The following is a 14273-nucleotide window of genomic DNA, read 5'->3' on the forward strand; positions in this document are numbered from 1 at the left end:
CCTCAGCAACGTCTTGTGACTCAGAGTGGAGGATGGTGGCGGGAGGGGTGGATGTTGTTTTATGGTGGCTTGGTGTTGTGCTCCTGGTATCCCAGTCAATTTTGATTAGTGTGAAGGTACAGAAAGGGAGTAGTAGAGGCATACGTATGGGGCTAAAGCTTGGATCTTGGGCCAGGTGTACTCCCCAGAGGCCACAGCCTGCAAATTAGCAGATAAACCCCCTCCGTCCCCTTCTCTCTGGTAAATCCTTCAGTAAACAATGGCTGAGAAAGTAGCTCCTTTCTCACATGAAGAATGCCCCACACCTTAGACCATACAGTTCCCTGCTCCTTATGGAATGGATGGAGTGCTAATTTGGTTATTGTTTTTTTACAGACTCAACTTTTATTGGAGGTGACTTACAAGCATCAACATCCATTGAATTATATAAACAGTAAAAGCTTGAGGGCAGTCTGGAATGAGATTCATTTTACAATAGCATTAGCATTAATTGCATACAATGGTATACCTGAACACAGACCTTCAGCACAATTTCATGTAATGCTGACGTATATTACAGAGACCATTACATCTCATATATTAAAAGATAAATATACAAAATAAATGTGAAATCAATAATATATAGTAGGTGCCTATCTGTATGAAACATAACTCAGTATGATTAGCAAATAGCAAGTAACAATCGAGAGGACAACTTTGATGGAACAATATTAAGGAGGCTGAGAAACACAGTAAGGGGAGGAGAGTGCATTATAAAGTCTTAGAGTAAGGGAATCACTTCCATCCGGAGTGGGCCTACACCCCCAGTCCCCTTAGCACACTAGCACACATACACTCCCTCTCTCTTTCTCACACACACCTCTTGCCAGCTCTGCACAGACCTGATGGAAACCATGACAAGTAGCTGGAGTCCTCTGGTGGGTTCAAGAGCACCGCACAGTAACACAGCTCCAGTTACCCTGTAACCCAAGCCCTGTAGAGAGAGAGAGAGATTGCTTGTGAAAGTATGGAGAGATGGGAGAGAAAAGGGACAGAATCAATAAAAACAGAGATGGGAAGCAATAAAAAGTCAAGCTGTCTACTGCTTAAAAGGGAGGGAGAAAGAGGGGGAGAGAAAAAAAGAGGAAGGAAGAGAGGTTGATAGGTGAGTAGATAAGAATATCCATCCTCTGTGACTAATCAGTGGCTATAGCTATAGCAGTAAACCTGTTCCTTTACTCCTAATTCACTAAGCAATGCTCTTATCATTATGCCTGTATTTGGTTACATTATCTCATTCTCTCTATCATTCCTCTCTCTTTCCATTGGCAAGGTATTTATCTGAGGAGAAAAGTATGGGAGTCAAGATGGAATAGTTTGGAAATAATGTTATTTTAATCAACCTTAGAGGTACAAATGAGGCAAGCATTTTGGAGTTTGGAAATGAGTAAGCATGCATGTGAATCTCCTAAAGTATTCTTCATCTTACCAGTCAAATGAGTGAAAAATACTCCTCCAATATACAGTAGATTTGAATCTGAACCCTTTTAAGAGTGGTTTAAACATGTATCTGCAAAGTTTAGCAATATAGACTTACAACTCGATTATTTGTGAATGTTACATGATCCTTTGTTACTGTTTTCAATAGACTTGCCAGCACTGAAACAACGACAGGTTTAACATTACACATGTACCTACAGTAGTTGAATAAGCCATCTACCCAGTCAATAGGCGTTTTAAAAACACTTCCCCATCAGTTCAATTCAAAAGTTAGATTTGTACGGTCTGTCTCGGTGGCCCCCGTGGCGGGGTAAGAGGTCACCAGGCTCCCAGCCTGTTAGGCGTGTAAACACAGACAACAAAATAAGTTTTGCCAAACTAATCCCAGACGCCTCATCCCTGACCCCTCCCTCTGTCTGCTGGGGGACCCCGTTCCATGTGGAACCCATGGATATGGTCGCTGCCAGGACTTTGACACACGTCTCCACTTCCCAGGACCTTGACTTTTTAAACTTTGTGGCCCTGGCTTTTGAGGTCTCAAAGATGTCAGATTGCTGGGCTAAAAGGACAATCCCCTAGGTCCCCTGGGTAGACTGAAACTTGGGTAGGTGAGGGTCAGAAGCAGAGAGTTTAAGCCATGTATACGTTCACATGACTCCAAAATTAAGTTATGCTAATGATGCACTTTTTTTAGCTTTATTTTTCAATCAAGGCTAATACTACACAGTGACCTCATCACTACTGTTTCACCGTCATCACAACACAGACAGACAGGTCTTGGCACGCCAGCTGCATTTCAGGATTAAGCCATTAAAGGTCAATTTAATCGATTAGAAACATCTGTCAGTGCCTTCACCTATTTTCCAGGACAAATTGTGCCATCAAGTGAAATGAAAAGCAAACTTCATGCTAATATGCAGGCATGATCTCATTGAACTAAGAGGGTTAGACTGTTAGTATCAGTTGCTACTAGATGGGAGCGCTCTCATTTTGAGGGTCACAAATGTAATGCATGTAGTTTGGAGGGAAGAGCTCTTCTATGTAATTACAATAATCTTGTGCTTTTCTGCAGCCAAATGGCTTTTTTTTTGTCATGCATGAGGAACAGAGAGAAGGAAAAGCCATCTGGTTAGGATTTTAGCAGCCCTGCAGAATGCATGCATGACTAAGTCGTTTTGGATAAAAGGAGTTTGCTAAATGGCATATATTATTACACGTTTATAATAAATGGCATATATTATTATAAGTCTATAATAAAGTAACAAATAAGAAATAAACATTTTCCAGGTACTCTGACGATTATCAAACTGTTCAGTGAGCCACTGATTTCCTGGAATCACTATCGGCTGTTTGTTGTATTATTATACACATGCAGCCATGTGTGAAATATTCCTATGTTGACACAAAAGTATTTAACTTCTTACACAAAATAAAAATGTATACAAGCACACTGATACACACACACCACTGCACACATGAGAACATATGTTGTCCATGGTTTCATGGATTAACTCTCCAAATGACCCTGTTTATGGTAAACAAAGTGAAATGTAATGAATTATATTAAATGGTGCATGCGTTGACATGATATTGCACGGAAATACAGTAGATTTATAAATGTATAACAAGGAAACAAAATGCCCTAATACAACACATACTATCTGTAGCTTTGGGCACTATGTAGCCATACTATGCCACCTTGAAAGGTGAGGTCCTCGGATAAATATGAACAATAATACCAAGAAATATAAAATTTCAGATTCTTTGATCAAGGGTGGAGAATGGGGGGTGGTAGTTTAGTTTGCAATGCTGAAATAACATGGTAATGACAGGGAAATAACCAGAAATGACAGGGAACTAAGATGGTAAAAATATGATAACCCTTTCATAGTTAGTATATAGTTGCCAAATAACTACATAGTGTGCCAAAATTATAGTAAATGTGATATATTTCCCTGGTTGTTATGTAGAAATAATTATTTGGAACTTATGAGCAAGTTATGTAATAAGTATTCCAGGCTATTTCGACTGTTATTAACAGCATCATCTATATACTTATATATCATATCAAATTGTATTAGTCACATGTGCCAAATACAACAGGTGTACAGTGAAATGCTTACTTACGAGCCCCTAACCAACAATGCAACTAAAAAAATAAGAGTAAGGATGTGAAATAAAAGTAACATGCAAAGAGCAGTAGTAAAATAACAATAGTGAGACTGTACAGAGGGGGGTACCGGGCCACCGGTAAGTTGAGGTAATATGTACATGTAAGTAGAGTTATTAAAGAGACTATGCATTGATGACAACAACAGAGAGTAGCAGCGGTGTAAAAGGGGGGCAATGCAAATAGTCTGGGTAGCCATTTGATTAGATGTTCAGGAGTCTTATGGCTTGGGGGTTGAAGCTGTTTAGAAGCCTCTTGGACCTAGACTTGGTGCTGCGTACCGCTTGCCTGGTGTAGAGGTCCTGGATGACAGGAAGCTTTGCCCCAGTGATATACTGGGTTGTACACACTACCCTAAGTAGTGCCTTGCGGTAGGAGGCCGAGCAGTTGCCATTCCAGGCAGTGATGCTCTTGATCATGCAGCTGTAGAACCTTTTGAGGATCTGAGGACCCATGTCAAATATTTTCAGTCTCCTGGGGGGGAATAATTTTGTTGTGCCCTATTCACAACTGTCTTGGTGTGCTTGTTAGTTTGTTAGTTTGTTGGTGATGTGGACACCAAGGAACTTGATGCTCTCAACCTGCTCCACTACAGCCCTGTCGATGAGAATGGGGGCATGCTAAGTCTTCTTTTTCCTATAGTCCACAATCATCTCCTTTGTCTTGATCACGTTGAGGGAGAGGTTGTTGTCCTGGCACCACATGGCCAGGTCTCTGACCTCCTCCCTATAGGCTGTCTCGTCACTGTCAGTGATTAGGCCTACCACTGTTATGTCATCGGCAAACTTAATGATGGTGTTGCAATCATGAGAGAACAGGGAGTACAGGAGGCGACTTAGCACGCAACCCTGAGGGTCCCTTGTGTTGAGGATCAGCATGGTGGATGTGTTGTTACCTATCCTTACCACCTGGGGGCGGCCCGTATAGAACTTACTTGGAACGTTGTTATTTAACAGAAAAAATATATCATACTTATAGGGTAGTGAATATGTCTCAACCACAAAACGTACCTTTTGTGTCTTATGCTTGTTGTCCATGTCATCCAGTCCTTACAGGTGACATGCAAACAGGTACCATGTTGTTATTGACTATTCTTTAAGTTACAATTTGTAACCTTGGACTTTGTAATTACATGCCTGAACTTTATCTCGTGCACCATACTTTACGAGCGTGCTAGATTGACAGTGCTGTCTGATGGAGTGCCTGCTCAGAATTGTATGGACCATTTACGGTCACAGTGGAAAATGTTTGGACTCTCGTGGAGCATTTTGACATGTGGTATCTGTGTTATGTGAAACTACTTTCAATTGCAGTAGCCTGGGCTGCCCCATGCCTCTATCATTGGTGAAAAAAAAACATTTTGACATGACAGATGTTGGCTAAACTTAAGCACAAACCTCATCTTGCATTTGAATGGGGCCAAGCTTCCTGCCACCCAGGACCTCTATACCAGGCGGTGTCAGAGGAAAGTCCAAAAAATGGTCAAAGACTCCAACCACCCTAGTCATAGGGTGTTCTCTCTGATACCGCACGGTAAGAGGTACCAAAAGGCTTATTAACTTCATATGGCTGCAGGGGCAGTATTGAGTAGCTTGGATGAAAAGGTGCCATTGTAAACGGCCAGCTCCTCTCAGTTGCTAATATATGCATAGTATTATTAGTATTGGATAGAAAACACTCTAAAGTTTCCAAAACTGTCAAAATATTGTCTGTGAGTATAACAGAGCTGATATTGCAAGCAAAATTTTATTTTGAAAACTCCATGTTCCATAGCCTCCCTTTGCTCCATTTAAAGGGATATCAACTGGATTCCTTTTCCTATTGCTTCCTCAAGGTGTCAACAGTCTTCAGACATAGTTTCAGGCTTTTATTTTGAAGAATGAGCGTGAACGACCACATTGCGTAAGTGGATAGGTGGGGGCTCTCAGAGTGAGTTGTGCGCAAAAGAGAAAGGCGGCTCCTAGTGAAAAGCCAACTGTCCCAGTTGATATATTATCGAATATATATTTGAAAAACACCCTGAGGATTGATTATAAAAAACGTCTGACATGTTTCTGTGGACATTATGGATGTAATTTGGAATTTTTGTCTGCTTTGTCATGACCGCTCTTTCCGGTGGATTCCTGGGCATAACGCACCAAACTAACGGCGGTATTTGGATATAAAAAATATCTTTATGGAACAAAAGGAACATTTGTTGTCTAACTGGGAGTCTCGTGAGTGAAAACATCCGAAGATCATCAAAGGTAAACGAATGATTTGATTGCTTTTCTGATTTTCGTGATGCTAAGTGTACTTATTGTTTTGTTGAGCGATCGATAAACTTACACAAACTCGTGTATTGCTTTCGCTGTAAAGCATAATTTCAAAATCTGAGATGACAGGTGGATTAACAAAAGGCGAAGCTGTGTTTTGCAATATTGCACTTGTGATTTCATGAATATGAATATTTTCTAGTAATATTATTTGACTGTGGCGCTATGCTATTCAGCGTTGCTGTGATATCGCACAGTGTTTCATCAGTGGGAGTCAATGGGTCAGTGGTGGGACTGACGCCGAGTCCACTCCGCCTGTTGATGCTTTTATTCCTGAGACGGCGATAGTGCTTGCGGAAGTGTCCAAAGGACAAGAGAAGTTAATCTCAGCTACAGTATCGCATGACTCCAAGGAGGAGGGAAGTTTCTCAATCACAGAGACTGCAGGCACGAAATGATTAAAAGAGTAGTCAATCAGGTTTACTGATTGAATATGACAAGATATCATAATATCTGCTTGAGTCAGATTCTGCACCAAGAGGTGTAGAAAGGTCTTGTGGATGACTGTCACAGTCAGCGTTAGGAGAAGACAGTGTGGTCATTGGAGACGGCATGCTTACCTGTGACCATACTTGGTTGATTTTCCAATCCATTAGTGGGATCAAATGATCCATCAAATCTGCTCCGAGAAGCAGGGATTCAGATTTGAGGCTGGTGACATACACAGGGTAAACAAGCAATACGTCTGGGAAGTGTAGTTTCATGAGTCTCAATGTGAGGCAAGATAGTCTGAGTGAACCCTCAATGTTTAGTGTCTCATCGTTCTGTTTTTAACCAACATTTAGCTGGGTTCAAAGCCCTTTTGAGATCAAAAAGTTTGAGAGATGAGTGTAATTGTCAGGTTAAGTCCCCCAGGACTGTTTCCAGGTACGGGCTTTTAAAGTTGTGTTTTGTGGTCATATTCCTCACAAATTGGAGTGGTTGTTCATAATGGTCTGATGTGTCATTTGTGTCCATGGTGAAGACAGATCGACTAATTGCAGTTAGAGTGGAATTGACTATTGCAATGTTTTTGACCTTTTGCTGCGCAACATTTGTATCAGAGTCTATAGACAAAGCCATTGGATTGCGACTCCACTTTGTCTTTATACTGACGTTTTGCCTGTTTGATTGCCTTACGGAGGGCATAACTGATTCCCAGTCACAATATTCCCAGTCACCTTGCTTTTGTTAAATGCGGTGGTTCGCACTTTCAGTTTTGTGCGAATGCTGCCATCTATCCACCGTTCTTGGTTTGTATAGGTTTTAATAGTCACAGTGGGATCAACATCACGGAAACACTTCGTGATGAACTCAGTCACCGTGTCCGTGGATACGTCAATGTTATTCTCAGAGGCAACCAAGAACATATCCCAGTCCGCATGAACAAAATAATCTTGAAGCATTGATTGTGATTGGTCAGATTAGCTTTGAATAGACTTTAGCACGGGTACATCCTGTTTGAGTTTCTGCTTTGCTGAAGGGAGGGCGGGGGAGGGCCTTGTAGCCATCCCGCGAAGGGGAAGTAACAATGGTTGAGAGTTTTTTTGAAGCGCGAGTACTGCAAGCAATCTCTTGATATGCTAAATATGTGTATGTGACCAATACAATTTGATTTGATTTGATAAAACTTACCTAGCATTTTCTTCAGATTTGCTTTATTAAAGTCCCCAGCCACAATAAATGCGCCCTCAGGATATGCAGTTTCCAGTTTGCACAAAGTCCAGTGTAGTTCCTTGAGAGCTGTTGTGGTATCAGCTTGAGGAGGAATATACATGGCTGTGACGATGACCTAATAGCTTTTAATCCATTTGAGATTTTTTTATAAATGAGATTTTACTTGAAATGGAATGTTCTATACACTACACTGAACAAACATTTTAACGCAAAATGCAACAATTCAAAGATTTTACTGAGTTACAGTTCATATAAGGAAATCAGTCATTTGAAATGAATTCATTAGGCACTAACCTATGGAAATCATATGACTGGGAATACAGAAATTAATCTAATACCTTTAAAAAAAAAGTAGGAGCGTGGATCAGAAAACCAGTCAGTGTCTGGTGTGACCACCATTTGCCTCATGCAGCATGACACATACTGTATCCTTTGCATAGAGTTGATCAGGCTGTTGATTATGGCCTGTGGAATGTTGTCCCATTCCTCTTCAATGGATGTGTGAAGTTGCTGGATATTGCCAAGAACTGGAACACGCTGTCGTACACATCAATCCAGAGCATCTCAAACATACTCAATGGGTGACATGTCTGATAAGTATTCAGGCCATGGAAGAATTGGAACATTTTCAGCTGCCAGGAATTTTGTACATACAGTATCTTTGTAACATGGGGCTATGCATTATCATGCTGAAACATGAGGTGATGGCAGCGGATGAATGGCACGACAATGGGCCTCAGGATCTCATCACGGTATCTCTATGCATTCCAATTGCCATCAGTAAAATGCAATTGTGTTCGTTGTCTGCAGCTTATGACTGCCCATACCATTACCCCACCACCACCATGGTTTGTGTTCACAACGTTGACATCAGCAAACCGCTTGCCCACATTTCTGCCTGGTACAGTTGAAACCGGGATTCATCTGTGAAGAGCGCACTTCTCCAGCGTGCCAGCGGCCATCGAAGGTGAGCATTTGCCCACTGAAGTCGGTTACGACGCCGAACTGCAGTCAGGTCAAGACCCTGGTGAGTACGACGAGCATGCAGATGAGCTTCCCTGAGATGGTTTCTCACAGTTTGTGCCAAAATTCTTTGTTCGTGCAAACCCACAGTTTTATCCGGGTGGCTGGTCTCAGACGATCCTACAGGTGAAGAAGCCGGATATGGAGGTCCTGGGCTGCCATGACTACATGTGGTCTGCAGTTGTGAGGCCGGTTGGATGTACTGACACATTTTCTAAAATGGCTTATGGTATAGAAATTAACAATAAATTCCATGGCAACAGCTCTGGTGGACATTCCTGCAGTCAACATGGCAACTGCACACTCATTGAAAACTTGACACATCTGTGGCATTGGGTTGTGTGACAAAACTGCACATTTTAGAATGGTCTTTTATTGTACCCAGCACAAGGTGTACCTGTGTAATGATCATGCTTAATCTGCTTCTTGATGTGCCACACCTGTCATGTGGATTGATTATCTTGGTAAAGGTGAAATGCTCACTAAAAGGGATATAAACAAATTTGTGAAAAAACGTTTGAGAGAAGTACGCTTTTTGTGCATATTGAACATTTCCAGGATGTTTTATTTCAGCTCATGAATCATGGACCCAAACTTTTGTTATATATATATAGTACAAAGAAAGTAAAACATATTATATATATATATAATGTTTTTTACTTTCTTTGTAATTTGCTGACTGACAAATTGGAGTAGGGTGAAGTTTCCCCTAGACGCTGCTCTTGGATCAGTTTAGCATTTTCCCCAGTATGATTAGGATTGGAGGAGGGAGAGCTGATCCTAGATCTTTACCTATAGGGGAAACTTCACCGCGGAGTGTGACATGACAACATCATCCCTTCAGATGGGCAGAGACGTGTAGTAAGCACAGTGATGTCACAGGAGGCAGCCAGATGAATGCCTGTAAGTAATGACCACCTTGCTATCTACAGTACGGAGCCCTGGAGCCAAACATCATTCATAATAAATAAAAAAACACAGGCCCACAATGGCACCGAGGAGCAGAGACCAATTAATTGATAAACATCAGGATGTGACGTCCCATCAGATAATGTGGATCTGCTTCTAAAGAGTGCGCTGAAGTGTGAATTAAGGCCTTTGAATTTATTAAAGGCAGAGTTAGCAAAATTCCATTAACCTAACTGAACCCTCTCCAATGATGTTCTTGACGAGGAAAGCAATATAGTCTGTTTTAAATTGCGCCAAGCCCCCCGAGATTATAACAAAGTCTGTATTCTTCTTCCTTGAAAAGCCGAAAACCAATTTCGATTGGTCCTGACAAGCTGTTCCACAAGCAAGGATAGCTTCGAACCCATAGGCCTTCATTAGATGTCATAATTGTTTTTAGACACTGATTGAGTAGGGGATACTCACTGATTTATAATCATGCAGATATTTTAGAAAATCATACATTGTTATGGGCAATTGTACTGTAAATAGGACTGAGTGCTAGAATGACTGCATGCTCGACTCATTCCCTCTCCCACTATGGCATTGATACTAGTTTCTTTCTACGGGGCACCTCAACAAGACTCAGTGGTGACCCGTCATTCAGGGCAGGTGGGGCAGAGCCTGTTTTGACATCAAATCACATTATAGCTACAGTACCTTTGATTGGACTGATCATGTCAACATCATACTTTCAAAATCTTAGCTCGCAAGCTAGCAGTTATCTTCATGATTCAAGTCGACCATGTACTGGCAAATCCTTTCATCCTTTCCTTGTCATATGAAGAGAAATAATGAAGAGAAATTATAGATAAAATGTATCGGTGCTCATCGGCCATTGGACATAAACATTACACAACAAGTTGAAATCGCAATTTCAACAATGAGTGGTTTGGAAGGAATCAGTGGCTGACTGCAAGCATTGCAAAGCAATCACTAGCCTGCTATTCAGTGGAGTGGATGTGGGGTCTTTATTCCAAGAGTAGAGAGTCTGTAAGAGCCTGATTTATGCCGCACTAAAAACCAACTGAAAACTCAGAACTGGGAAATCTCAGACTTCAGTGGGAACTTGGAAAACTCAACTGGGAACTCTGGGAAAAAAAATGAACTCCGACTAGGAACATGTGCTTTCAACGGTCATCCAACTCAGAATTGCAAGTCGGGAACTCGGGCCTCTTTCTAGAGCTCTGACCTGAAGATCTAGAGCTCTGAGCTGAAGATCATGATTCAACCTTGTTTTTTCCGAGTTTCCAGTTGTCATAAATCCAGAGAATGCCAGACTTTGATGACAACGTTTGATGACAAAATTTTCCCACGATGGAAGCCGCGCCACCTTCATGTTTAATTAAGTTAGCACATCACAAGCCAAGGCGAGTACAAAAATGTCTTGTATGCTGCTGCATAAATTATGTAATATGCCATGGAGCTATGTATATGTGCTAAGAAAGTAAAACTAAGTGTATGCTGTGTCGAAAGCTGTTAGTAGCCCATGTGCCTCACCCTAATAATTTGGTCCCTTCCCCTCATAATTTAGCCTACTGTTCTAACTTGGTGGTGCACATGTAGCCTATAGCCTGTTTTAGAGCAATGTAATCATTGAATATTGCAAGTGATTTTGTTGTCTGCTTATATGCCTCCTTTTTTATACTTGGTGTACAGGGTATCAGCAATCAAGGTACGACCCAGATGCAGACTGTCGAAGTAACACTGCTAATTGTAACAACAGGGGCAGGCAAAGACAGGTCAAGCCAGGCAGGGGTTGAAAATCCAGGGTAAGGCAAAGGTACAGGACGGCAGGCAGGCTCAGGGTCAGGCAGAGAGGTCAGGCGGGCGGGTACAGGGTCAGGACAAGCAAAGGTCAAAACCCGGGAGGACTAGCAAAGAGAGGTTCGGAAACGATAGGAAAAACGCTGCTAAGCTTGAACGAACAAGACAAACTGGCAACAAACAGACAGAGAACCCAGGGATAAATACACAGGGGATAATAGGACGATGGGCGACACCTGGAGGGAGGTGGAGACAAGCACAAGGAAAGGTGAAACAGATCAGGGTGTGACATGGAGAATACTGTAAGAACGGCCCATGTTCTGAATTCTGTTGCTGTATTTTTTAAAAGTGCTGAACATATAAATTATATTGACTACGTGCATCCTAGCTCTCTCATTAATGGCTTAATTTAAATTACAGATTGCCTCTTATCTGCTTGTCGTCCCCTTATGCCATAGCTTGTGCATCTCAATTGTCAGTAGAAACCACATTTGCAAGTCAGCCATATCAGTAGTTTTTTTTAAGTAGTAAATGAGGCTGTGTGAACTGTCTTTACTGCCAGGTGCAGCAGCAGTGGTAAGGTGTTGGGACTTTTGTAGGCCCTAACACTTTGTGTGCACCGTTTGTCACCGTTATAGTGCAATTTATGTATTGTTCAGTGGTGTGTTGTGCTGTGTTGTGTAGTGGCTTTGCTGGCGTGAATCTAAAATAAAAATACAATTGTTTTCCCCACCAAGATTTACATGCTAAAATCGCTACTGGCAAGACTCAAATTCATCCTCTGGGCAGCGAACAATATATCAAAGTTGGAAGAGAGGAGGAGACCTCCTCCATGAAAGGATATAGACATAGACAAGACCTGGACCAAACCTGGGATAACACTAAAATAATTTCTGTAATTTTACAGGAAATTACTGAGAACTGGTTGCAGTAAATGTACTGTACATTTTCTACAGTACTCTTACCATACTCATAATACAACAATTTACTGTGTTATCTGCATAACTGCTCTAAAATAACACTGTTGCTTTTTTCTGATTACAGTGAAAAGTTACTGTATTTTTACTGCAACTCAGTACTGTAAATTCACAGGATAATTAATACAGTTAACACTTGAAATGTATTATATTTACTACACTCACTGCAACTCAGTTGCAGATTGCCTCTTATCTGCTTGTCGTCCCCTTATGCCATAGTTACAGATTACTGTCATTTCACTGGATTAATACTACAGTAAAAACAACTAGTTATATTTTCCAGCTACTCTGTTGACAATAGAATATTGTAATTTTACAATGGAATTATTACAGTAACTACAGTAAGCTACATGTGTTACATTGAGACAGTTAACATGAATGGAAAGAAAGAAAAGGTCTGCAATCAAAAAGAGAATTGAAGATGCTAAACTATTTTGCTGTTTTTTATTCACATGCAGTATTTAGATTTCTATATGTATTTCTCCACTGAATCTTCTGTTCTGTGAAAATAAACCTAAAGCCAAACTTAACCAAACACATTTATTTACCATAATGTAAAAAAATATTTTTTTCATATGGATCTCTGAAGTAAACCTTTAGCAGACTGTAAACAATGATGCCAGTAGGGCATACAAGTCCATTCAAAACAGATTGAGACAGTGCTAAACTGAAAAAGAAATAGAATACCCATTATAAACGTGCAACAAAGGTGTATTAACTTGATCTGTAATTCCTGAGAATGTGTGTGAGTGTATGTGCATTGAAGTACTAATGCAGATTTTTGACACACTTCAAAACATTCTGTAAACAAATTGTAGTCAGAGAAATCTTCTCAACACTGCAGTATTGAGACCCAGGCTACATGTTGACATATCATTCATTGACATCCCCTGTAAGGGTACACTAATATTAGCTTAATAACCACACTACTCATCTCTACTCTATGCACTATTTGTCCCTGGGATGACGCTGAAATGGTTAGCTAAATATAAGCGGTCCCTGGATGGGCAAAGACTAGCTTCCCGTCCGTGATACAAAGAAAGATTGAGAAAACACTGGTCTGGCTCAACATAAATAAAAATGTGCAGATCAACAAAACAAGTTGTGAATTTACAGGATTACCAGTAAATTATTTTTTGAACAACCCTGCCTATGCAACCTATCAAGGGGTTGAAACATTACAACTCGGCAACTCATCTATCATCAAACCAGGAACAGGAACTGTAGTGGTAAAACATTTGAGGTGCAGAAAACTGTTCCTGACAGCTCCTTAAACTGTTCCGTGTTACATTCCCATCGGTTCACATTCTATCGTCTTCTTCAAAAGGGTTAGGACATGTGGAGTATTAGTGGCATATTTTTTCTCCACAACTTTTTCAAACTTTCTGCCCACCACCTACCCAGAAGCTGCCTTGGAGCCCATCTGAGATTTGATGCTCATCAGGCCTCTAAAAGCAATAAAACAGAGAAAGAGGGAGAGAGAGACAGAGGGAGAGAGTGAGAAAAATTGAATAGCTGTAAGCAATATTCTCCTTTCTATGGCATTGATACTAGAAACTATGTGTGCTGTGTGCATGTGCCTTCGTCAGAGGCGGTGTCAGAAACAACCTCTAGGTAGAGGTTGAGTAGGTGTAAGAGGCCTGGGTAGGTGCAATTCATGTATGTCTGGCCTATCAGAGAGCAAGGTGGAGCTACAACCATAATTCCTAAAACCAATTAAATCAAAATCCTACATGATATATCAACACACTCCACCCAGGGTACACTGCTGCACAAATCCAGCATACTTCTGACTACACAGTACTAAAACCCAAATTCTGCAATTGAGTGAATAGGAGGCCCAGCGTGCTGCCTACAGCTCTATAAGGCGTTTACACAGGCAGACTAATTCTGATCTTTTGGCCAATAATTCACAGAAGAGCGGATCTGATCTGACTT

The 14273-nt window shown here is 41.0% G+C and overlaps 1 long non-coding RNA gene across 1 annotated transcript in view; it reads right to left on the reverse strand.

Moving 5' to 3' along the window:
• Positions 1-353: 353 nt before the first annotated feature.
• Positions 354-14273, reverse strand: part of LOC149984048 (uncharacterized) — a 61419-nt gene continuing 47499 nt past the window's right edge. Inside the window, exon 2 of the long non-coding RNA XR_016495317.1 lies at positions 354-973. This is a non-coding gene — a long non-coding RNA (uncharacterized LOC149984048). The remainder of the gene's footprint in view (positions 974-14273) is intronic.

The sequence above is a fragment of the Oncorhynchus mykiss genome, chromosome 4 (genome assembly GCF_057628025.1).
Source record: "Oncorhynchus mykiss isolate SJ-2025 chromosome 4, ASM5762802v1, whole genome shotgun sequence".
NCBI lineage: Eukaryota > Metazoa > Chordata > Actinopteri > Salmoniformes > Salmonidae > Oncorhynchus > Oncorhynchus mykiss.